The following is a 26,490-nucleotide window of genomic DNA, read 5'->3' as shown; positions in this document are numbered from 1 at the left end:
TTGAGTCATATATTTCTCTTTAAATTCCTGTGGGAGGTTAGCTACATGTAGTGCAATTAATGCATGCTGAAAGGCCCTAATAGAGAATTTCTGGATGCAGGACAAGGTGAGACTGAAGAAAACTTAGACATATCTGCTGATTTATTTTTCAGATGAGTTAGGTTTTAACTCTGCCATTAATCAACAGCAAGCTCCCATACTGTGGTGTTGAAATAATAACAGCTAAACTTCTCAGAGAAAGACCTATTCCATTACTCACGCACTGCATGCTCGTAATTCCTTCACTGACAAAATTTGATCTACAGTTAGGTGCCTCCCTCAAAACCACAAGAAAGAAAGCATTTTGTTATATCCATTGAAAATACCTAAAAGTGATGAAATCAGTTGAGAGCATGTGAACGATGATCTTCTTGCCCAGGATGATGGTAGTCAATGCTGTTATTTCTGCCAAAGTTGGTTTATGTGTGGAGGATGCTTTTTCTCACATATAAAGTACTATACTAAGATACATGTAATATGACAGTTTCTATAGTAACTACTTGTTCTTTATGGAACAGCAGATTAAATCTGTACACCTTGTTATTGTTCTTTTATCCTATTATCTAGACTACTCAGTTACCACAGATACAAATTTTTATTCTATTCCCTTGCCAGCATAACTATATCAGGGATTTATGCAATTGCAAGTAAAGAGTACATTTGAAAAACAAAACACTATTAGAATTTTTAAATTGACCACTACCTGATCATATAAATGCACCAAAAGACATACGTGCATATATATCGAAAGCTAAAATTTCAAAACAAAACTGTAGAGGTTATCTTTTTTTATTAAAGCAGGGCAAATGTATGATTTGAATATTATCATTTTGCTGGGAGAACAATGCAAGTTATGTATATGCCATTTCTTTTTCAAATGCTTGGAGTTTACCAGAACAACTTTGCCAGACTAGATGTACTGGCAAACTCTTCTAGTGTGAACAAGACCTAAGATTCATTGCTTATAGGAAAATTTCCCTCACATATTATACTGATTCATGGCTCTTATTTCTGTGCAAGAAAAATAATGTTGCTACATTGTGTTTTACACTGAAATATTTCATTATTATAATTCATCACTGCTACGACTCTGCTGATAATACCAGTACTGGAAGTGATATTGTTTACAGGAATCGGAGGCTTTCTGCACTGTATTATGTTAGCCTTATTGTGGGAAAAAATGTCTGCATTCTGTCTGTGTCTGAAAGTCTCTATTGCTATCTCCAGCAGAAGTGTATCAGTAACAAATTATGTTTATACAATTCGCAGTGTAGGGAGAAATCATAGCTCTCTGATCAGGGCTGCAGATTCAACAATGCGACTAGTATTGTAGTATGGCCAAAAGGAAAAAGACACTAGAAAAAATGTAAAATATAAATAGGGCAAATCCATTAATGAGACAAAAAGAAGGTAATACTTGTCATCACTTAAAAAAAGCTGTAGTAAATCACACATACACAAATGCAACAGACAGGAAAAGAGAAAAGCAGAAAGGGAAAAGCAGAGGAAAATATATGTACAGTACCGAGAGCAGCTGAGTGATGGAAAAAGTGGAATGCAAACAGTAGATAAATTCCATGTAACTAAACTGTTTTTTCTCCCTTTACCCTTGATTGCATCATTCTAGCATGTACGGGACTCGTTCCCTCTCCTTCAGCAGCCCCTAAGACATGCATCGCGAAATAAATCATAAAAATCATAATCCCGACAGAGCCGCGTTCTGCACTACCGCAGGAAACATGGACCCGCTAAACAAATCCAAGAAGATAAACGCATTTGTGCGGCTCGGCAAAGCCCGTGCTGTAAGGAAACGGAACGCGTATGTGCCTGCCCATTATGTAACGCCCGAGTGCAACACAGCGGAGCAGACGAGGCAAAAAACCACAGCCCCGCTCGCCAACGTTCCCTCCCGCCGCGCCACGGAGCCTCCGGGGGAGCGGGGCGGGGGCGCGGGGGCTGCAGGGCCCGGCCGCCCCCCGGGCGGGAGCCGCCGCCAGCCCCGGAGCCGCCGCCGGCCGCGCCGCCGCCCCCCCGCCCGCGGTACCCCCCGCCGTTGGCTTGGAAACGGGCTGGCAGCCTCCGACTCCTCCTCCAGAGCCAGCCCCGCGCTCCCCCTGCCCCGGCGCCCGGCGAGACCGCCGAGCACCTCCCTGTCTCCCGCGGGGGGCCACCGGACAAGTGTTGCCGTCACCGCCTTTAAAAAATCCCGTGGTTTTAGAACATTTGATTTTCTAGGGAGAAAATGAGAAAGGGCAGGTTTTTTCTCCTGCTTGGGCTGCGGGGCTAGTGTCTGCAGTCGTGGTGTGTCTGCTCGCCGCAAATCGTAGATGCTGATGTGAAAAAGGGCCAAAGCAGAGAGGAGAAGCGTCAGTGGATGCGAGCGCTTGGACCGATGGATTGAGGAGGTGGAGGCTGCCTGCCTGCCTGGTGCTGAAGAGGTGAGTCAAATATTCCGCATTTCTTTCTTAAATCAGTTTAGCGATGAACATTTCCCTCTCTATGTATTTCCAAAATGAAAAGGGACTTCTAAAGCAAGAAGAAAAAGGTGCCGTTTTGAAACAATAAGCTATGCTTTTGCTGGATGAAAGAAAAGATGAATGTCACTGCAAGGTAGAAATATTTCACTGTGTGTAAAGGAAAAATAGTAAGGGGAGGCAGGCTGCTGATACAGTGAAAATGACCTTCTCAGGGGATACTGGCCTTCTATCAGCTGCTGCTTCAGTTTGATCCCTTTCTCACAAAATTAAGTCATCTCCCTTCCCTCGCCTGGATTGTAACCCATTAATATCCAATACCTGAGCCTTACTAAGATCCGTTGCATTCTCTTAATGATTCAGAAAGATAATCCATTAGATTCCTCCTGTTGGGAGAAGAACCTCCAGGCTGTGTAGCACCTCCTCCCAGGGAAATGCAGACTGGCTAACGTTCCATCAGAAAAGACTCCTAGCTGCTGAATTTCTGTAATAAATCCCCCCTGTAACAGTCACATCTGCTCATTCTAAGGATGTGTGGCTCTGTGGAGCTTGGAAGCTCTACCTCTTGGTGTGTGCCCATGCATGTGAAGGAATGGGGAGGTTTTGTTCGGTTAATCTGCACCTGTGGACGGCTCCCATCTGCAGTTGTGAACCACAAGTTTTTTGGTACCTTTGCATTTGCATTTTGGGTGAGTGATTCCTACACAAAACCCCCAACCCTTCAATGTTAGCCGAGAGAGCTACAGACAAATATATGTTAGTTTAAGTTCTGCTAATAGTACTGATCTGATCTGGTTTTGGCTGTTTCACTGTAGAAGCTGTTTAACATGTGTTCTTGCGGTATTTATTCTGGAGGCTACTGACCTATCTTGACAACATTTTCCTGTGCAAGATTTGAGAAAAATTCACCAGTTTTCCCTTCAGCGCTTCTTTATATCCATTTATGGTGGTGATTTATACCCATTTACTGTGGGTGATTACTTTCACCCACAATTTGATTTTTATTCTGGCTCCGTATTTCACGCCATTGTGGGTCACACCCTTGGGGTGGCCGTCAAAATTTCATCTATAAAGGTTACAGCAGCAGGTCAGGTAGGAAAACACGGTACTGTGAACATCTACTTGTGGATCATGAAGGAGTAAAAATGAGCGTGTATTTTGTACTTCCTTAGGGGAAATTGTTTCTGACTTTAGACTTTATGGATATAGACATTTGAAGTCTGAGCTGATGATTTAGGTGCTGTTGTAGGCAGAAAGAGACGCTTTTCTTCAACAGGGCACATATTTGCTACCTGAAGAGATACAGGTCTGCAGAACAGAGGGCTTTTTGCCATTACCTTGGCTGTCTCCACCAAATCATTTGGTTGGAAGCTATCATGCAAAAAGCACAGATCCCTGCCCTTGGATAGAGGACATGATTACAGGTTAGGCCTATGTGTATAGAGGAATGAAGTTCCAGTCTTCAAGAAGCCAGTGACAGGTCCAGTCAAAAGAAAACATCTTAGTTACATGGCACATTTAGGGGAAAATCTCATGGTATCTCCTATCACCAAAGCACTGACTTGCATTTTCAAAGAAGAATCCCACTTCTGCGTGTATATGCATGCTTATAAGGAAAGAAAAGCAGATTAATTCTGTGTAAGGCCATGGAGATTTCATTCTGACAATGGACCTTACAGAGATGAATAAACTGCATGCTACATAAAGAATGCTACACCTCTGTCTGAGGATTATGTGCTTGTCACTTCATTGACCACTGGTGAACAGAGTTGAATGATTCTTCTGGAGCTCTTACCTTCAATTTAGTAAGCCTCCAGTACAGCTCAGTGTTTCAGCTACAGGCCTTGGCTTTGAATTTAACTATAATAATCTAAAAATAACCAGCCAGGTAGTTTTGAAGGACCGAAGTGAAAGTGTTCTGGTTGTTTCAGTTCAGATTACACATTGATGGAATAAGGTACCTTCAATTTTAAGAAACCTAGACAGAACCAGGAAACAGAAATTTGTCCCTTCTTAAGGAATCTACCTGCTAAGTGGTGGGGAAGGGGATAAGTAGAGGGATAAGGATAACAGAAAATTCAGTAGACAATAAAATCTTAAATCCTTAAATGGTGAAGTCAGCTCTTCCTCTCCAGCTTAAGCAGATAAGGATTTTGACAGCAGATAGAGTCTTGGTTGATACGCAGTGGTGAGGCAATATAAGGGAATGATGTCTTTTTCTCTCTCCCCACCCATGAATTACAAGACAAATACTCTCAATTCCTTTGGGTTAAATCACAGTAATTCCACTTTTTTCACAAGAGATTCTCCAGATTTCTGTAACTGAAATTGAGAGCTGACTCTGACTATTTCCGTGTAAAGTTTTGGTCCTGCTTTCACAGGAGTCACTGGAAGTTTTGTCACTAATTACAGCGGGAGAGAGCCCAGGCTCAATACAAGCACGCATAGTTTCACTGATCAAGTTCTCCCATGCCCTCTAGGAACAACAGTGTTGAACGGTTTTATAGCTGATTACAGTGAGGTCACAGTCTCAATGACAAATTCAGTAACCCTCTACTTGCACCACAAACTCCGATTTGTAAATTATCAGTGATAATCATATTCTTTTTACTGAGAAAATTCTAGTGTTATTCCCACAAATGCTGTTAAATTTGACGTTACCCACCTTCAGCAGTATCAGTTCACTACACAAGCAATTAACTATTTTATCTAAGAGAACTTTTAAACCAAAGCCCTTCAAAATCAAAATATTGTTATACTTAGATACAATTGTATTATTTAATTGTATTGGTGAGAAAAATTGTCCTATTTTTATTAAAAAAGAAGGCTAAGTTTTGTTCCATGTGATCAGTATCCAGAATAAATCCACATCCATTATAGTTACAACAGATTCCCTTCAGTCTGCTTGAGAGGAGAATTTGACTTACACTTTGTATGTTATATTCAAAGTTCACATTTTTATTAAACTTTCCAGAATCCAAGAGTGGTGATTAAGAAGTCCAAATTTCAACTCCCATACTGATGAAAGAGTAATCCCAAAAGGGAAAAACTAGACTGATCCAAAACAACTAAAACTGATTCTCTTCTCAAAGTCCCCTGGCAATTTAAGGTATGTGGAATAGACAACATGATAGAGAAGGGCTAAATTCAGCTTTTATTTATTCTGTTATTAAATCTGTAGTTGATACATATTAGCATTTTAAGTTCTATTACTTTATGTGAGTGTAATTAGGGACAGAATTTAACCCTTGAAATAAAAGCTACAGAGAAAATACTCTTCTTTCTCAACAGTTGCTTTCCACTAACACTGAAGGGCACTGGTGAAGTAGAATGGAAGGAACTAATCCTGAGATGTGGGCCATTATTTCTATATTACCTAGACTTCAAACATTTGTTACTATTAAATACATTTAAAATCACAGCTAACAAAACACATGGCAAAATTTCAGAAGGCAACAGCTTTCCATGTGTTTTTTTACTTCTGTAGCTCAGAGCATTATCTATGGTTCAGCAGAAAACTCTCCCCAGAATCCCATTTTATTATTTAGTATTGGACATCCAATATATCGTTAGAGAACACAGTTTTACCCAACAAATCCGATTTTTCTCTGCCCTTGTTTTCTCTTTAAGCCCCTTATACCAGAGGGCTGTTTCTCCTCTGGATTGCTAAGTCATCACATCAAAAAGACAAGTATGATAACATTTCCAGACAATTTTATGTTAGAGAAATAGCCTCTGAAATTACCAGTGATCATGCTGGCCAATAGAAAAATATAAATGAGGCAAATCTGAAAAACTAAATTCAAATTCTGAGTATTCATTTTGCCCACATACATGAACGATAATGTCTAGAAAGCAAATAATAATTTCTTAGGAACTACAACTTGTTAATCTGGTATTTTTACAGTAGATTTATTAAATAGTAATCCCCTGGATTTGGCAGCTGGGAGGAATTATTCTCACCACTTTTAGATACCTATGACATGGACACGTACATATGGAGTAGTTGTTAAGGCTTCCCTTATAGTTGATGGAGAGAAAAAGACATTCCTATAATGCAATTAATCAGACTAGTTTTTGACCACTATCTTAGTCTGAGATGAATTGACCTCTGGAAACAACTCTCTCCACTGCCTACAAAGGAAGCACTGAGTGACTGGCTCAGAGGTAGCCACCTACGTGCATATGCTAAATATGGACAGATGAATCCCACTCTTACTGTCTATATTGTAATGTTTAACCAGTCTTAACTAGTTAATTATGAAGATACTTTCATGGCTCACCACAAATATTTGTAAGTAATAATACAGTTGCTACTCCCTACCTACCAACCCTGTTTTCTTTGATAGTAACTAGGCTAGCACACTGGTTTCTTCCTCTAACTGTATCTTAACAATGCTACTGTATTGTGGAGGAAAGACTTCATTAAAACAGTACATGTAATCCAAATCTTTTATCCAGTTTTTCCTGGTACTTCAGGCAGTATTCTAGCATACGTTCCCAGTGTGTTTCTACTCCGATTTTGTGTGGCTGCTTTCTGTATTTTCAAACCTTATCAAGACACAGTGGTGCACAAATACAGTTGACACAGTTGTGCTGTGGAAGGAAAAAACACAATTCAACTGAATTGTAATCAACTCAGATGAAAGTATCATGGCATAGTAACAAAAACACAGCTTGGGGGTGGCTTACTGTTTAGATGGGGTATGCACCTGGTAATTATACTTCTTCCTTTAAGAGAGAAATATATGTGTGATTCATAATGTTACTTAAGTATCATCTAAGGGAACATCCTTCTGAAAATAATACAATTTGAGTTGCTAGGTTGGGTTTTTTTAAATAAAAAGTTTCTTCTCTGGATATTTACCAGCCCAAGTCATAGAATCGAAATATTTGGAATGTATTAACAAAATATGATTTCATTTGGATATTTAATATCCATTTACACATATATGTGAATTAGAGTGTTTTTTTCAGTTTGAATGTCTTATGAGGAAATAAAGTCCAGGATGCCAGCTGTTGACCTTCCCTAGTGTTTATGCTATGGGAGAGGATTCAAATCAATACTACATAAAAGTTTTTTTCTGTATCATTTAAAGCACTAAAATCCCTCAATAAATTAATACATATGATGCTAACCAAATCCTTTCTAAACTAAAATATATCAGAATAAACATTGTTGCACTGGAGCATCTTGCTGTACTGCCACCGAGTTGATAGAGTCACACAAAATACCTTTGTTGCAACTGGGTCTTGGCAGGAAGATTTTCTCTCAAGATGCGAGAAAATCTTCTGTGCCTGGCCTTTTAAATTTGGCACAGTCAGGGTGCTATAATAGAAGCCATTTTGTAATGGGCAGATATTTATATATTCTTACAATTGCTAAGAACCTATTGAGCTTTTTGTCTTTTGTCTTGCTCAGTAATGGTACAATCCCACCTTAATCAGTCATTTCAGATGTTTTTAACCTCTTTTTCAATCCATTTATGTCCATGAACAGATAAACTTACCTTAATTTGTAATTCAGTGACATTTACGTTGGTATTTAAAATTCTAAGGCTAACCTACTTCAAATTTGAACAATTGTTCAACAATTATCATATTGTTTCTGTTCCCTGACTAGATGTGCATAAGTCCTCTGATTATGTTTCCTGCTGTGAATGTTCCGAAAAGCAAATCTGAACTTTGCCTCATGACTGTGATTACATAGGTGTGTCAAGTTTGCTTTTTGCAAGTGTGCTCATAAAAAGAAATAGAATACTGAAGACTTTATCTATTTTTTTTAAGTTACAGAAACAAATTCTTGGCTGCTAATTTCAACAATGTATTAATGCAAGGGATTAGCAATTGTTGTTTTAAATGCGGCAAGATTTTAGGCTGATGTGCATCCATCAGTGCATCTTATTATATCAGTACAATATTCCTTGATTTCACAGGTCAAGTAAATATATAGTGGTCTAAACAAATGAAAGTATCAAGTATCAGCATCAACAAGAGGTAGGAATCTGTGACTTTCAACACTGCAAATTACAATTCTCCATTTTCTCCAAGAGAACTGATTGTACACTGCAGTCCTGAACAGTGCAATTCTATGTATTAGAAGTTAAACCACCGATAAAGTAGTAACCTACCACATAGACAAAGAATTGAATTATTGGTTCTGTTATAGTCCCCTTCTCTGCCAGTGCAAGTGGGTTATAAACTAAAATTAAATGTTTACAGAGGATATTACCCTGCTCCGTGACAAGAGAAGCCTCTCTCCTTGTTGTGTTGTTGGCCTGGCAACTCTACCCTTTTCCCACTTCTGCAGTCAAGGAAACCAAGAACAGTCACTGATATTGTGGCCTCTTGGGATCATACCTGGAAACTGTTCTAATTCATGCCGAGATTTAGGCAGGTCCAACCTGGCTCTACAATGAAGGCTGGATCATGAAAAAACATTTCTCCCTATTCAGATACTAAACTTCTGATCCCCTATTCAGATCAAGACTAGGAGTGTCTGAGTTTGTCTGTATTTTTGACTAATTCATGTTGCTTTTCTAGTTGTGTCTTCTGATACTGGAAAGCAATGAACCCCAAGCAGAAAATACTGCAATATCCTAATTTGGAAATAATTTGTAAGAATTGATCTGAAAGAAATGGGTGATCCTATTATAGCAAAAGTATGCTTTAAAGGGAAAGTTGTGCACACAGTCACATGGAACTCTGGGAGTATCTTTAAGTACTGTGGACTTAATTAATAAATGATGGGAGAACTTCTCAGTGAGCAGGGAAATTACCTTCCTTCTTAACTCCATGAGTAGTTCTACTAATAATATTATCTGACTTTGAGAATTTCAGCCAAGTGAAATGCAAGTGAGTACAAAGACAGTAAGGTACTTTCTCATGATTCTATAATCTACATTGCTTCTATACTTTTCCATCAGTCTTTCATAAGAATCAAATGGAAGAGGCTGACCAAATAGAAGTTTATCGTACTCAACAAAAAAGGACCTATAAAATAGACAAGCAATTAACAGTTACCCAGTATCACCTATAGGACTATCTTTGAAGTACAGGAAAAAACCCCTGCTCAAGAAAATATCTGTATTTAGATGTTTAAAAAGTAATTTATTTGGTATTATCAGGGCAGTGGCCAACTGAAAAAGGCAAGAGTTCTTGTTCTTTTCCATTAGTGGGAAAGTACAGGTCATTATCCATGAAAATCAGCAGAGTCCCCACTCCATACCCAGCTTCTAAGTATGAACTGAGGAGTTTTTATTAGGCTAGAGATGCCTCTATTACATTATTCTGAATAGGATTACCCAAATGAGCTGACTGGAGACAAGTGATAAGTTTGTCAGAATCAAGAAAGGCTAAATTTGATTAAAATCCTGAAAGAATGCAGGAACTTCTGCTGATGGTATGACTTGTTATTCCTCACTGAAAATAACTTGGGAATGAAAGAATTGAGACACTTTCCTTCTTGCTGTAAAATTATTACTGAATAACATTGTCTTTTGATCACAACTAATAAAAATGGTATTAAAAGTGTACTGCCTTATCCGGGCAGCAACATATTATAGAATAACACTAGGCAAATAATTTAATTATTTCAAAAAGTATTTTAAAAAATAAAATTTGAACTTGCTTTGTCTATGTTTGCATTTGGTTTCTACATGTCAGAGTAAATGATATATGGAATGTGTGTCATCCCCAGAAAATAACCTGGTTTCATCTACTTTATGGTGAAACATGAAAATATTAGCAGAGAGAATTTTGAATGTATTATTGTCTTGACAAAATATGGTATTTAGGTATCTTCATACAGTATCTTATTCTTGGTGTTGCATTTCTCCAAATGGAGGTAGTCTGTGATTAATCAAAGCTTATCTATATGACTGTACTTTGGATTTTGGATACTTTATGTTTTCATGATTTATCCATCAAGAATTTTTCATAGAACTCATCAAAAGCTTACATAAACAAGTCAATTCAAGAAAATAATAAAGTACTTGTAAACATTTTTTTAAAGGAGGCCAGGTGCAATGCTGTCAGTCCATGAAGCACTACTCTTATTCAGCTATGAGATATGATGTGCAAATGGAATTTTAGACATGTTGTTTATTATCTGTCTTTACCTACGTTGTGAAGGTTTATATTTGATGGAGTTACATTAAGAGCACATCAATATCATTGTTTACTTGGTGTCTGCATCTTTTGTCACAATCATCAATTATAGATTCTGTATTTTCTAAGATGTAATCTAAAAGGATATATTTTTTCAGATTTATCTAGTTATAAAATACATATGAAATACTATTTTTCACTACAAGTAATTTCTTCAGCTTGTATTAGGATTGGCCAGAGGCAAGTGGAGATCAACAGAATATAAACAGCAGAAGGTCAAGATTAAAAGATTTCAGAAAATAATGCAGGTGTACAAAATTTTTAGGATTTGGCTCTTTCTTTAAACTTTTTGTAAAAGCCTGTAGAAGTTTCACCCTTAGGGATATTATGCTCCCTCCTGCAACCAACACAAAAGATGGGAAGGGACAGTTAAAATTATTTTTGTATAGGGCACCCATTTACACTACTTAATGACAGACACAACAATCTGAAATACAAACCAAAGTTGTACCTCCTTCTTAAGAAGTAGGAAAAAAAGGTCTCAGAATAGTCAAGGAGACACAATCAGTATTATGATGACAATCTACTGTCTTGTTCTGCTATTTCTGTGCCATTCCTGTGTCTCTCAAAGAGCAAAGCTAGTTACTGGATATTTCTCTAATGCATTGGGGTCTTCAGCAAGCAGAGATGACACAAACAGTTTATCTTTGTTCCTCCTTAAGTATTTGGTGCAAAATATACTTTGGGAGGAGGAGACTGCTAGGAAGCATGTATGTCAGTGGCATTGCATCTTAACAGGATTACTGCCAGCTGGAAGAAATTGAAACAAAATTCAAATTGGTTTAAGGTGGGTTGGGCTGAAAGCTAAGTCAGCTGTGAGCTCTTTAACTATTGACTTCATCTGTGCTTTTGGTAGAGGTGGGAAGACACTTTATCAGGTGTTTTCCTGGAGTTGAGAGGTAAGAAATTTTATGGACCTTGTTTTCTGGAATGTCTGTAGCTTTTTGGGTTGATATTAGATAACGAATTATTCTCTTACTATTAAGATGCATTTGGTGTGGGATTTTTTCAGTCTTGCAACAATGAAGATACAAAAGCTGTTTAAAAGTCACAGACAGCGTTAGGTGGCAGTACCCATGTCATCTTTCCTTAGTTGCAACACTGACTCAAATAACTCAATTTAGAAGACCTGAGGTATGATGTAAGCGAACCAAAACATAAAAAAAACATATGCTTTTAAGCACAATTATCCTGGAAGGCTACAAGTAGTTATCAGGTAAGAAATGGTAGGATAATTAACCAGTGGTACCTGAGAACAGATCACTGAAAATACAGAACACCCCATCTCATCCCTGCTAGCTGAGTAATCTGAGTGGTCTCAGAGGTGTCCTCATACTCTTTTAACAAAGTTTTCAAGATAAATTATTTGTATTGTGGATATTTGCCCTCACTTGGTAAATCTGCTTGGTGAGTTTAGGGTGAATTTGGAAGCTGGAATTCATACAGCTGCAATAGCTTTTGTACTGGTTTGACCTAATACGTCTCACTGAGAAACTTGTGCAAGACCTTTCCACTGAGGTAAGGATGCATGCTGAGCAACCTCTAGCATATATATTGGTTCTTATCCCGGATCTGTGCCTGCTACTCATAATTGTAACAGCATCAACAGCCTTTTTCCTGCGTATCATGTGTGAAATACAGAATGCTAACTAGTTAGGAATCTATGGCTTCTTATCTGTGGTAAGATTTCAGCTTTATGTGCCATCTTAATGATAGGATACAGTGTTACCATAAGTAATTTTTTCTGGTAATATGAGAAATGAATAACTAAGGATCCATTGCTGAATAATGAATAAACTAAAGGCTCGATTAGCACCTTTCAGCTTTGAGATAATTTTAGTGCCACAGCTATTTGAGTCAAGAAGAGATGTCACTGAGAGTAAAAAGAACAAAAGAGCAACCATTTAAAATGCTGCTGTTAAACCTGTACCGTGTGGTTATTGTCATACACTCGTCTGGTTTGTGAAACTCTCACTTAGGCTGTTAGGACTGCGTCATGCAGAAAAACCTGCAAAACTTGGTTTTATTGCTATTAACAGTAGTAGTAGATCATGTATGTAGTATCATAAATCAGCCTATCAGTTCTCAATATTTGATTCAAGAGCCTACTTCAAACAAAATGAATGAAACAATAAGGAGATCACAAAATGGTGAGCTAATTAATTAGGTACCTTAAAGAAGAGGAGACAATTTTATTTGAGGTGTGATACAAGAGGGAAACTTTTCTGACCTCAGCATAGAAGAACTTGTACGACAGGAGAGACAGATTATTTGCAGGCAGAATTTAAGGTTTAAAGAACTAGCAAAAATGCTGTCACAGGTTTTAGTAAAAATACAGGAATTGTGGTTGCATGGCTATGGAGTTTGCAGGGCTATAGGGAATAAAAAATTTGTAATCAGGGAAAAAATCTGAATGCTGAAAACGTCCTTACATACACCACAAACTTGAATAGGAGCAGTAATTACCCTCCTTCTCCTTGCTTTCCACGTGCACACGTATATACACAAAAGTACTCGAGTGTTGATAGGACACCAAAAGAATCATCAGTATGTGTTACAAAACTTGGAGCTACAACTGCTTATACTAGTAGTAGTAGCAGCACAATTACTAATGCACAGCTGAAAAATAATAAAAGATGAAGAAAAAATGTGATTGGATTTTGGTTTATCCCTAATAACAAAAATAACTCCATCTATCATTTATATGTTTCAGGTTTGGGGAAAAATAACTATTTACAAACTTGCTGGAGGCTGAAAAACAACAACTTCGCCCAGCCAAATCTGAATCACAGTACTCCTATGTTACTGTATACCCAGATTAAAAATCCATGCAAGCTTCCTTAGAAGATGGATTTAAATTTAGCAGCTCATTTTGTTACCTATGCATTTGTAAAATAATAAATATTAAACAGTACACAGTACCTACTGTTTTGTTATAGACAAAAATCTATTCTTAGAATGATATGAAAGTGATCCACAATACTGATAGAATTTGTATAGCCCTGTGTAAAACCCTGGCTAGGTTTTGTCATAGTATGGCTCAAAATCTGTGTGGTCAGACTTGCCTTCCGTTCTTACAACGTTGACTAGACCTATGAACAAACATACATAGTGAATACCAACAGAAGCCAGGCTTGGAACATGTGTGTACAGGGAAGAAATTAATCTTAAAACAATGATACTGATCATGCTTCAGTATCTACTAGTGATACAGTAATGATGAGATCATATAAAAATGGAGAGCTGAAAGGTAGACTATTCAATTTCATATCTATTCTTACAAAAGTTTTCAGCTGTAGATATTCATATACAAGAAGAGTACGAATCATGCATTAAATACTAAATTTTCATCAGTAATGCCGTCTGTGTTGCTGACAGTTAGGTATCCTGCTTGCAGTGTTTTAAAATACATTATGTTTATTTTCATCCTGGTCAAAACCAGGTACAGGATCATCTCAAAACCCACCGAAGTCAACTAAAACACTTCCTTTTATGGTAAGTGGATCACAACCGTAGCACTTCACAGGGTTTGGGATTTTTTATTCTTATTTTTACCTTAAACAATGACAGTGGTATTTATTCTGCTGAGGAATAACCATGATAAGTGTCACTTATCATAGGTTGCTGTTTCACCACAACTACTTAAATTCCTCTAGCTCATATTGTAATCTCATTTAGTGCCAAGCAGAAATATTCTTGATCTCAGTAGAAAACCAAGGTTGAATAAGAGAGAAAACCTAACATTATTTAAGAAACTTAAATTCTCCAGAGCATAAGTGGTGAAAAACACACAAAGAACATTGCTAGAGATGCTTGCACTGCTGCTCTGCCTGCCTTCTCTGGATAAGTTAGGCCTTCAGATAGTTAAACCTGCACCTTCTCATATTCATCTGCAGCCAACTTGCTTATTAAAAGACATTTTTAAAGTCTGATGAAAGGAATTTAACCACTCCAATGTTCGCTTATGTTCAACGTAACCAGCTTCTCATAATCCCTAGTTAGGAGTCTGCATGAAGTGACTCGGATCCCTCTGGCTTGTGGTGGTGGGTGTGTAACCGCAGTAACTGCAGCTGGGGTGTAAGGAAGGTGTGATTATCCCTCCAGAGAGAGGGAATCGGAGACACTGAAGAGAAATCCTAGTAGCTGCTAAACCTTGAAAAGGATGGTAGGTTCTTTATGGTAGCAGCAATTTGTGTGTTTTGCTTTGGTCTTTTTTTTGAGGGGGGTTGTTGGTGAAGGGAAAACGGTAGCTAAAGAAGTCAATGCATCAGAATACCAAGGCCTTTTTGCTTTATTGTGAGTGAAAAAACTTACTTTATATAGGTCTGTACAGAACTTCATCTAGATGGCAAAATGTTGTAAAAAAGTATTAGCTTAGCTTTTGAAACCAGGAGCTAATTAGCTGTTGTACAATGCTGTACTTAAATGTTTCTGGTTGTGGGGTTATGTTTTGCTAAGTAGAAGTGTTTTGGATTGGGCCCAAAGAAATTTCGTATCAGAACATGATAACTTCCTTCATATTCAGCTTATTAAAAAAACCCAACCAAAACATGTCCTTTGAATTAGAGAGTAACTATGACAGTGGCTCAGCTGTCTGACATGTACCTGCTGAAGCTCTTCCATGCAGCAGGATTGTAAGACTGTCAAAGCTTCTGAATTTCAAAAGAGAAGCAGAATGAGACCAGGCGTAGGCTGCAGCTGTAATGTGTGCTTGGTAGCATACAAGTCCTCTCCCATGAGTCACACTTTAGAGAACACTGTGGATTCTGTTTAGACTCTTGGGATTTTTTTTTTTTCTCTGGGCTGCGTTCTAATACTTCTTCCACTCTTCATCTCCACTTCTGTGGCAAAAATCATGTTTAGTTTGAGTTGTTAAGGAAACCCACAGTTCTGATGTAGATACATTCTGACATAGTTCATATAAATAATTTTATATGTGGCCCAAGGCTGGAAATTGCTCTCTACCCTACCTACCAAATTCATCCCTGATAATAGCCCTGCTTCTTATACCGATATCCATACTCTTTCTTCCTTTCTTTCCTTGTTGTATTAGGAACATCATTTTAATCCATGTTTATGCTTGTGAGGCTGATAACTTCAGCAGGTTTGTCAGGTTTTCATTGTCCTTCCCAAAGTTAGATAATCATGCGAATTATTGGCTTTATTCTTTCACAGTCCTGCTTCCCCCTCTTATTCTTTTCCATTTTGACCAGCTCTTTGATGCTCTTCCTGCATCATGTTGCTCTTTCCTTTCATGCTTTTTTTGAGTTACTGTCTCTGAACTCCCTTATGCTGTTCTCTCTTCACATGAATCTTCTATATTCTTTTTTGATTTTATCTCCTGTTGAGAACTTGCTGCTCCCTCATACTCATTCAACCTATGTCCGTTTTTCTGTTTTTCCATTCACCAAAGATCTCTTGATTTGTCCTCTGTGAAACATTACTCATTTTCTGTTGCTTAGTTCCTAACTTTAACTATCACATCACCAGTCCATGCTCTTGCTCAGCCTTTCTGTGAATTCAGTGTTAACTACTTCTACTGAAAGTGCTTCCCATATTTTGTTACCCAGATGACTTCTCCCACCATGGATTTATTCTCTCTTTTTTTTTTTCCCCCTAGTGCAACTAAATTCCATATGTGCAGAGCCATCTTTACAGCTTCTGAGTCAGTTCTTTCCCACTGGCCTTTTTTATTATCTATATAGATTTCTGCCAGTGTGATATAGTAAGATGTGCCCATCTGCTCTTGTCAGCTTGTCTTTCCTTCCTCTGTTGCTATCCCTTCCCTCTTCTTTTCATGGATACTGAAGTTTCTCAGTTCCTGTGTTTATATACCCTTTCAGTTTACCCTAGAAATCTTATCTAGCTTCTGTGACTTCACTAATTTTTTGCCTTAATTTTTGACTCTACTCTGGTTCTGTCCCTTAGAACACACAAGCAGAACTACTGTGATTTATTTCTGTATAGAGTCTCCAAGATGCTTTCTTAACCATCATCACAGATAAAACTCATCTATTGTTTCCATGGTTCCCATTTAGTGGAGCACCTTTTCCTTGCCTTTTGCTTGGCCTTGAGCTTCAATCTTTGAATCTTCACTGGTTGCTTTTCCCTATCACATTAAACAAGCTTCTTGTCTTCAGGACACCATTATCTGTACCCAGGCTCTCAGGTTCTTACTACAGAGATTCTGATTTTGACCTCTGATTAGCTCATACCTGTCACTGGAACAGTCTAAACCAAGCATGTTTCTGCCCTGTTATGTGACCTTTTGTGCACAAGAAGAGAAGCTTCCTTTTACAAGGCTACATTGTTTTCCTGTTTCAAATCCCTCTTTACCTTTCTTTTGCTATGATAACTAGCAAAATTTCCTTATGCTTTCACAAGGTATTGTGTGCAATAAGGTTGAATGAGTGATAGGAAATTTGCCACTGTATCAATGACCAAACCTCATCTTTACTAGCTTTTTTAATGTAATAATCTCCTTAAGCTCTGTAAGATCTATGAAACAGCAACCCTGTGGTATGTGTCTTAGCTCATGAATCACTCACATAAGAACTATGGTAACACTAATGATAAAAGCTAAACAGCAACTCTAATGAAGACATAACCTCCAGTACTGTCATCACCTGAGGTGCTTACAAAACACTGAGTGGGTACTGCATTTTGTTTGTTGCTTTATTACAAATTTTTAAATGAGTCTGATGTTTGCATGTCCCTAAAGCAGATGCTATGTGTGTTATTTCTCCTTGCCCTTGTGTAGCAGCCAGGATTTTCTGCACACGCACTGTTAGACCCACCATAATATTCTTGAATATTTCATTCTTTATGGAAGTCTAAAGGTCACCTCTAAAATGACTGCTGTGGCAGATTCTGGTATTAGTTAAATCACTATGAAACACAGGCAATTTCATATGCAGTCACGGACACTACTCCAGATTTTCAGCAACACAACTCAGAATAGAACTGTCGTATTTTTGGCTGTATTCAAGAATCAGTTGGTATTACGTACTGGTTGTGTTTATGCTTCTTCTTGCTCTTTCACGCTAGTTTGTGGATGTTGCTAAAACAGATCATGATTTAAATATCTACCAAGTATTTAGGTATTAATGCTTTATATGATTTGTTTCTAACTTCCTGAAGTAAGTGGGGTGTGCATAGTTAAAAGAAAAATAATAGGTTCTTGTATTCTACTCTGGTCTCGATCTTTGCACTGAGATGGTGCAAACTTCAATGTCACTAACTAAAGATCAAAACCTTATAAAGATCAAATCTTTATAAAAGCAGAGATTGAATGCGTGGTTTATAACGAATCCCTAAAACTTGGATCGAGTCTATATGCTAAATTTTGACTGGGTGATACACTTAGCTAGTGGACACCACTAACTAGCATAACTTGTATTTTGATCCTGCTAAAATATGTTGGATGTTTTCCAAACAATAGACAAGATGTGATGTTTAAACCTATGAATATAGCATCTCCCTGCAGAAAATCTATCCTATTATATATCAGTTACATCTAGATTAGATACTGATAGTCTATGACTGCATGCAATAGCAGCAAGTAATATTCTTTGGGTTCTCCACTATTTCCTTCTAAAACTTTCTTCTGCCATGTATCCCTAAGTGGCAATTCTAATAGCTGAGCTCAGGTTTTACACCACAGATCTGAGTATTTCTCTAAAATCACAGTGAGAATCAGCAGATGAGAACCTAATGGACCAACCAACTAGGTAGTGTGCTGTTTAACATCTCTGTTGAAGACCTGGACAGTGGGATCGAGGCACCCTCTGCCAGTTTGCCAATGACACCGAGCTGTGTGGTGCGGTCACACGCTGGAGGGAAGGGATGTGCCATCCAGAGGGACCTGGACAGGCTGGAGAGGTGGGACCATGCCAACCTCATGGAGTTCAACAAGGTCAAGTGCAAGGTCCTGTCCATGGGTCGGGGCAATCCCAAGCACAAAGACAGGCTGGGTGAGGAGTGGATGGAGAGCAGCCCTGCAGAGAAGGACTTGGGGGCATTGCTGGATGGAAAACTGACTATGGGCCAGCAATGTGCGCTCGCAGCCCAGAAAGCCAACCGTGTCCTGGGCTGCATCAAGAGAAGTGTGGCCAGCAGGTCGAGGGAGGGGATTCTCCCCCTCTACTCCACTCTCGGGAGACCCCACCTGGAGTCCAGTGTCCAGCTCTGGGGGCACCAACTTCAGAAGGACATGGACCTGCTCGAGTGGTCCAGAGAAGGCCACGAAGATTATCAGGGGCTGGAGCAGCTCCCCTGTGAGGACAGGTGGAGAGAGTTGGGGGTGTTCAGCCTGGAGAAGAGAAGGCTCTGGGGAGACCTTATAGCAGCCTTCCAGGACTTAAAGGGGGCTACAGGAGAGCTGGGAGGGACTTTTTACCAGGGGGTGTAGTGATAGGATAAGAAGTAATGGTTTTAAACTGAAAGAGTGTGGATTTAAATTAGATATAAGGAAGAAATTCTTTCCTGTGAGGGTGGTGAGACACTGGCACAGGTTGCCCAGAGAAGCTGTGGCTGCCCCCTCCCTGGCAGTGTTCAAGGCCAGGTTGGACGGGGCTTTGGGCAACCTGGGCTAGTGGAAGGTGTCCGTGGCCATGGCAGGGGGTTGGAACTAGATGATCTTTAAGGTCCCTTCCAACCCACACCATTCTATGAACTATGTTTCTGGAAAGTATGCTGGAAGCAGTTGTCTGGGCTGTTAACAGTCATTGCTGGTGATAATAAGGAGTTCATTGTATGGCACTAGTGCTGGTCAATGCCCTTCTCATCCCCTGCCCTGGGCTGAGGATTTGTCAATTAAATTTTTTTTATCATTGGCCTTATACCTTCTTTGGTAACCTTGATTATCCCTAACATGCACACATACCTGCCTACATGTATGTGATGTTTTGTTTTATCATTACTTGATTTGACTTTCCTTTAAGAAACCTTTCCTTACTCAGCAGCTTCCATTATTCTGTCTTGGCTATCGTGTGTGTGGTCCTGGTCTGGATAGGTAATGTACTTTAGCTAGACTGTGCCATCAATATGAATTTCTTGACTGACTTTGCTGTTACTCTCATTTTGTTATGTATTGCACAGACATTAATTCATTTCTTGGATTTACCTTGGAGAGTTAGTGTAGAGGTTGGGCCCTATTTCTTAAATAGAGATCAAGATGGATCAAGTGAAAAAGCTTACTTTTAAAATATTTGAACACAGCTACCATTGAGGCTGATTATACTTGAAAACTTGGTGCATTTCCTGATCACAAAGAGTATCTCAAGCTGGGCATCTAAGAAATGAAAATCACAAGCAGACATCATCTTTGAAAAGATGGGCATAAGGGAGTTAGTTAATATCACAAAGAACCACCATGACAAAGAGGAGTAGAATTCAGTAGTGTCCAGCCAAACATTCAGCTAATTAAATCACGACACTTCTTTCTTCACTCATCTAACTAATAAAATATGCATTTTAACTGCTGTAACAAATAAGCCACAAAAGACTACAGCTTTCTCCGCTATGTTTTCTTGTTTGATTATTGGATCTGGCCCATCCTTTGTTTTGGATGGGATTACAGTGCCTTAATACGTAATTAAAAGTTTTGCCATAACTTGTACATACAACTTCTGAGTACTTGAATATTCATTCTTAATATCTTTCTAAAATATCTTAAAATTTCCCAAATTATTTCTGTCAAACAAAAAAACCTTAACTCTGTCACAAGAAATCTTATTGATAACTGTACAGTTCATCCATCAAGTTGAAGCTAAGATTCTTACCCTCTATGTGGAAAGAGAGGGAATATCAGGGATTCCCACAAATTCTGCAGGTAGAAAGTTCATAATCAGGTTTGGTAACTTTGGTTTATGCTTCTGGCTCTGGAGAGACAGGCATTCTAATGGATACAGATTGTTTCTAGTTTTCCTTAATATCAAATCTTTTCTTTCATCTTTCTTTTCCCTTCTCCTAAGCCTCTAGACCGGAAAGTCAAATTGCCTTTGCCTAGCAAGTGCTTTCTTGAAATGGAATCTTTCTCTACTCTAGCTAAAACTAAAATTTTTCAGTCTTTAAATTAAACTTCCTGTTTTGTAAGAATGGCAAATGCACATCCACACCATAAAGCTCATCTTCTGTTGAATTTGAAGGTATAGCAGGATTTTAAACAAAAGTTCTCAATTTTTTTAGTGTGGATGCAACACTTAATTTTTCCCCAGGTGCTTTGTTCAGAAGTGCCCAAGCCATTTTTTGTATGAGAAATTTCCCCAGACTTTTATTTAGAGATAGATATCTGATGGATATATTTTCAGAGTAAGTACTTTCGCAAGGCTTTAAGCAATGGAAAACAGCAACATAAATAATACCGTCATCCAACTGCAACAAAAAGTTGCACTATCAACTAAGAGGTTGCATCAAGAAAAAAAATTTATCCAGCTGTCTTCTTCCTCTGTCAGCTTTTCTTCTTTTGCTTTCAGATTTCAGTGATTTTTCTAAAGGGAACGTTAGTAATGTCTATGGCCACAGTTTTAAAACAACTTTATTCTGTAATAAATGCACTTTAATCACCATACATTAAACAGTAAACTAACTTCTGTGAAATTATTTCAACCTTGCATTTATACTGCATGCGTGTCTGGGACTCTTTCTGGCTGCTTTCCTGGGTCAAAAATCTGAAGTAGTTTCCTCATTCCTTATTAACCTCAGTTCCTCTCAAAAAAAAAAAAAAAAAAAAAGTGATCCCTACTAAGTAGAACACTTGACTTCTTCCTCAGTAAACTACCTTGGGTATTTCCTGATATATCATACTCCCTCATGTCTTCTTCTTTAATAGCATAAGAAGTGATTGAAAGTTAAAACCTGCAAAAATAAGGTTTTGTTAAAGTACTGGAATCCTCTGTGGATGTGTATAATCATTAGAAACTGATTACATTAGGTTAGCTTACACTTGTAAGTCTTAGATGTGTGCTGTGCTATTTCTTGCTAGATTTGCTTGCATTTGCTTTTACATGGGTAAGTGCTCAAACAGGCAGATCCACGACCTCTAAACTTTCACATGAGTAAAGAGAAAGAAGCAGCGATCAGAACCAATAAGCTGGGAACGTGTAGCGTGGGTAAGGTTTTGTTTTCTTCCTCTGGTAGTATATGTTCTGTAATACTGAGTAGAATATCAGTCCTGAATTAACCAGGATTGCTGGCAACTGTAGCTAAAACTGCTGTGGAAAGTTTGCTGCAACCTTTTGAACTACATTTTACTTTCTTAAATTAGGTACTACTGGGGAAAAATTCTATGTATCATCTGGCTACTAGGATGGAAATACTGTAAAGAGATGAATAAGATTAGGCTCCCTAAAGCTCTGTGTGAGTGGGCTGATGGTGGTGAAGCTAAATTATGAGACTACTGGTATCACTTGCATTTGAGGGAGAATATAGCTTTGTGCCTGCAATGCCAGCTGAAATTCCTGCTGCTAGCAGCATACAGTATGCACAGACTCTATATTGACTGTGATAGTAACAGCCATTGGCTTTATTCTCAGCCTAGGAGCCAGCTCCTTTCAATAAAACCTTGGTGGGGGGAACATCTTTCAAGGCAGATTCTGTAACTCTGCGTTCCATGATAACGTGCCAGTAGCTAATGCAACAAGAAACAATAGTCAGATCTTTCCTTAGGGAAATTTTTACAATTGAATTGTGTTGTTGTAGTGTCATTCTCCTTCCTCCCCACCCCCGTTACTTGGGAACATGCTGAGAAAAGGGATAAGTGTCTGTGATTACAAAAACACAGATCAGTTTGCCCCTACTCATCACTTCTGTCTTGCTCAAAGAGCAAGCCTAGATATGAAACCACCAATAATGTCTGGCTTTATTTGCTATAAAAGTATAGACAGAAGAACATGCGAGTACTAAACAGCCTGCTCAGTTAAATGGGATTCAACAGATTTATATAATAAACCAGTGCAGAATTTTGCTCAAGTATCCTTCCCACATCAAAAATGAGCTTTTTAGTATTACTTTGATAATCGAAATGGATCACTATTAGCTCAGGATTTGGGGCATGTTAATTTGTCTTGTGGGAAGAACTACCCATATTAGGCATGACAGGACAACTCATATGTATCATCAGATTTAATAAATATTTTCTTAACATTTTGAGCAGCTTCAATTGTCAGGAGAAGGCAGATATGTTAGTTTAGATGCACATATGCAGTACAATCTAGTCATTCAAAGAATAAGGTTTTTTTAAACAAAGTTTACAAAGAAATGTGCACAGTGAAAGGAAGCAATAGGGCTTTCTATTAGAGCAACTGAGAAGACTTTTATCTCATTAGAACCTTACAGCCATGAAACACCTGCATTTTTAATATGAAATCTGATCTAAAAAACCAGAACAGATTTTAGACTGCTTTATTTTCTGACTGTATTCCAAGAAAAAATAAAACTGGTGAAAGGAAGTTAATCTTTATGTAGCCAGGACAGTAAAATGTACTAATATAATAGTTTGTAAAGTTATTCTTTTTCTGAACTTTAAAAGTAGCAACTGTGAACGTGGAAGATGCTTTTCAATGTATGTGGGAAAACTTATTTAAATAAATCAAACTTTCTTACTGTAGTGAACTATTTGGAACTAGTGTCTACTACTCTGTTTTACAAAGCAACAATATAATAACCTCATTGTATTCCTACTTGAAATAGTGATATCCAAATATCATTGCAATATATACAACAGGAATGACTAGAAGCCAAAAAAAAAAGGAAATTCAATAGTGTAAAACTCATTTACACAGTGTTTACATACTCCTGGTCTTCCCTACAATAAGGAGGTCCTACTCTATCCTTTTCTGTGTTAAACATATTAACGAACAGCAAGCAGAAGAGTTGATATGTAAAACACTGTAGGATAGGAATGATGTATTTGAGTGTGTTGTGGAAATATGCACTAGGAAATACTCTACAGCGTACAAGCTGTCTGAGAAGAATAATTTTTTCTTGAAAGTGTCTTTCTACCAAACTGTTTGTCATAAGTGATTGTTGAGGCGGATAACATAAAGTTTAAAAAAGATCTGCTTATCTTATACGGGCATAAAATTTCCACATTTATCATAACTACTGATACATTTTGGAAGGAGTATGTATCCTCTTGCTTCTTGTCTCTAGCAAGCCTCTTTTTTTCAGGATGAAACTTGAAAGAGAGGCGAGGGAGTTCCATATGTGCTTGAAAAATTTTTAATCTTTAATCACAGAGATGTGTAGAAAATGCCACAAAGAATTCAACTAGTGGTCTTAACAATGACGTGAAAATGCAGCCTCCAATGATGAGGACTTAAAGGAAAACCCGTTTTAAATGTTCTGAAGATGTCAGAATAAACATGGTTAATGGAGCCAACTCTAATTTTTATATAATTAAAATAAGAATTTGGCCTGATATCTAATACAGTAATTTCATTTTCTCTGTGTGACTGGAAAGTTACTCATTAAGAAACAGCTTCCTCAACTCTTATTTTTCATCTTCTGTGACCATTGGAAAAAGCTAATTAGTTGAAGAAAGTGCATCTCTAATTTTGGAGTGTTTTCCTTTCCGTATCTTTGATTCATTAGAGTAAGTAAACTTGTGCTAATTACTGTTCTACTAATGTGTATGCTATTATTTTAATTTTCTGCTGATTAATCTGTTCTTCATGTGCTAATGTCCTTCTGATGTGCAAAGGGAAGTAAGATAAATACAGCTGATATTAAGACTCTTGTAGAATTTTAGGCCAGGTAATAGCAATACACATTGCATTTGGGGTGAAGGATTCAGACATCTTTAAGGTATCCAAAATGCTTAAATTATAAGCCTGTTCATATGCCGTGGACCATATAGGCAAAGATGACAGATAAGCACTGTCATATAGAGATGACTTGATGTACTGACTGGATAACTAGTTTAGAGCAGCCAAGAATAAGATTGTCATGGTTAGTTTTTGGAATTGGTTACTGTAGAAGTCCTGTTCTAGTTAATGTGGATTTGGGATGAAATTACAGGCATGTGTTAGAGCACAGAGATTAAAAGAATGTAGTGAGAAGGCAGGTTTACAGGAGGAAGAAAGAAGAGGGGAAGTTTAAATACTCTATAGGAGATCTTCAGAACTGAGTAAAAGCTGCTGTTCTGAAAATGTGCATGTTAATAGTGTTCTGGAAATCTAAGGAAAGACAGGAATGAGTGGGGTATCGAAGCACATTTTAATCAGTATGCTTCATATACTGGTTTTTTGAGTGTTCACCCTTTGTCCAGAGTGCCAGTTGTGGAATTTTGCAATGGTTTGCAACCATTATCTATTCATCTTCTGACTAAAATATAATGCTGCTCTCAATACACCAGTACGAATTCTGACCTATACTGACTCATCTTGGTAGTCATGAATTGTATCCAGGGCTACACTGGTTCAACTATGTATCTCCTTTAAGCAGGGTTAGAGTTAGGAAGGGATTTAAAGATAAATATAGAATCAGTAAAAGTATTTAAGAGTGAGTGATCGCAAGCTCAACTGTCCCAGGCTAACATCCCAAGAAACTTCGGAAACAAATACGTAAAACTGTCATCCATTGACTCTGTCCACTGTCTATACCTTTTTCTCTGAAACTAAGGAATTAACAACTATTGTCATAACTGTTTGTCCTTCCATATGCGCGTGTTTCACATTCCCCGATACCTTCACATTTATGTACTGGAAACTGCTGAAAAAGAATTCAGTGTGTTGCCAAGAACCTGCCTGATGCCAAGATGCTGTAACAGAACTGTAGACCCCAGAGATGCATACCAGTGGGGACCTGGATCTGAAAGCAGACCTAGAGACTCTACATTTCCACTTGTCAGGCCATCATAAATTAGAAGAGATCTGTAAGTGACTTTAAACATGTTCAGAGAGAAAGCTAGACAAAATACAGAAACTTAGATTAAGATAGCCCACTGTGACAAAGAACGTACGAATAATAGAAAAACAGTAAAGCCTCTTGCAAAACAGAAGTCTGAGATCATTACACTTGTTTCTACCACCTGAGGAATGAAATCCTAGATATGCAATTTATTTCCCCCTTCTATCCTCCCAAATAAATGTTCCAAGAATGATGTTTTTTTCATGTAAATGTGAGATGCTAAGAAACTCGAAAAGCTGATCTTTATTCTTTATTTTAACCGTATAACCCTTCTTCAGTGCTGCAGCTGGTGTAATTGTCCTTATCTTTATCTGTGAAGCCCCTGCCTTGAAGTTTTTATGCTGTGCTATATCTCAATTAACATTATTTAAAGGTTAGCTTAAACTATTATTTGACGTAATTAAGTTCTACTATGGTGACAGCTACTGGGAGGATAAAGCCAGATCTTGCTGAAATCCCTGGCTGATAATGACTTTTGGCAAGACAAAAAACGGGAGTTGTAAGATACTGTTTTATTGTTAAGAATTTCAGAACATGTACTACTAAATGTATAAACATTAATAAATACACATTACACATTAAAATAGAAGTCATGTAGATATAAGTTCATATTTTTCAACCAAAGCAGTGTGGCCAAATAGGAATGAGACTCACCCCATCCTGCCGTATATCTATGTAAGTGAATCTTATCCTATGACGCAGGTGATGTGGGGAAAGGAAAAATACATATTGGCAAATCCAGTGCTCCATTTCAAATACTTAATTACAGATTACTACTTTGGAGTGCTGAAAGACCTTTTGTTCGCTAAAATTTCCACTGTGATGCTTAAGACAGAGAGAAAGCAAAGTACCTGAGGTTGCAAGCAGTTGTAGTTCAATTTCTTTTCTCACAAAAGCT

At 38.0% G+C, this 26,490-nt stretch overlaps 2 protein-coding genes across 3 annotated transcripts in view; one reads left to right on the top strand and one right to left on the bottom strand.

The window, feature by feature from the left end:
* The window catches only part of RSPH14 (radial spoke head 14 homolog), a 103,196-nt gene that overhangs the window by 16,425 nt on the left and 60,281 nt on the right, over positions 1–26,490 (bottom strand). The gene's annotated exons all lie outside the window — the stretch shown is intronic.
* The window catches only part of GNAZ (G protein subunit alpha z), a 74,315-nt gene continuing 49,947 nt past the window's right edge, over positions 2,123–26,490 (top strand). Inside the window, exon 1 of one of the 2 annotated variants that reach the window (XM_074844296.1) lies at positions 2,123–2,477. The gene's annotated coding sequence lies outside the window, so the exon portion shown is untranslated. Of the gene's footprint in view, positions 2,478–5,555; positions 5,623–26,490 lie in introns of those variants that run through there. The other variant, XM_074844297.1, reaches the window with a different exon arrangement.

This window comes from Strix aluco, chromosome 18, assembly GCF_031877795.1.
Source record: "Strix aluco isolate bStrAlu1 chromosome 18, bStrAlu1.hap1, whole genome shotgun sequence".
In the NCBI taxonomy this organism is placed as follows: domain Eukaryota; kingdom Metazoa; phylum Chordata; class Aves; order Strigiformes; family Strigidae; genus Strix; species Strix aluco.
The sequence above is the reverse complement of the archived record's forward strand: the minus strand, read 5'-3'. Positions and strand labels throughout refer to the sequence as shown.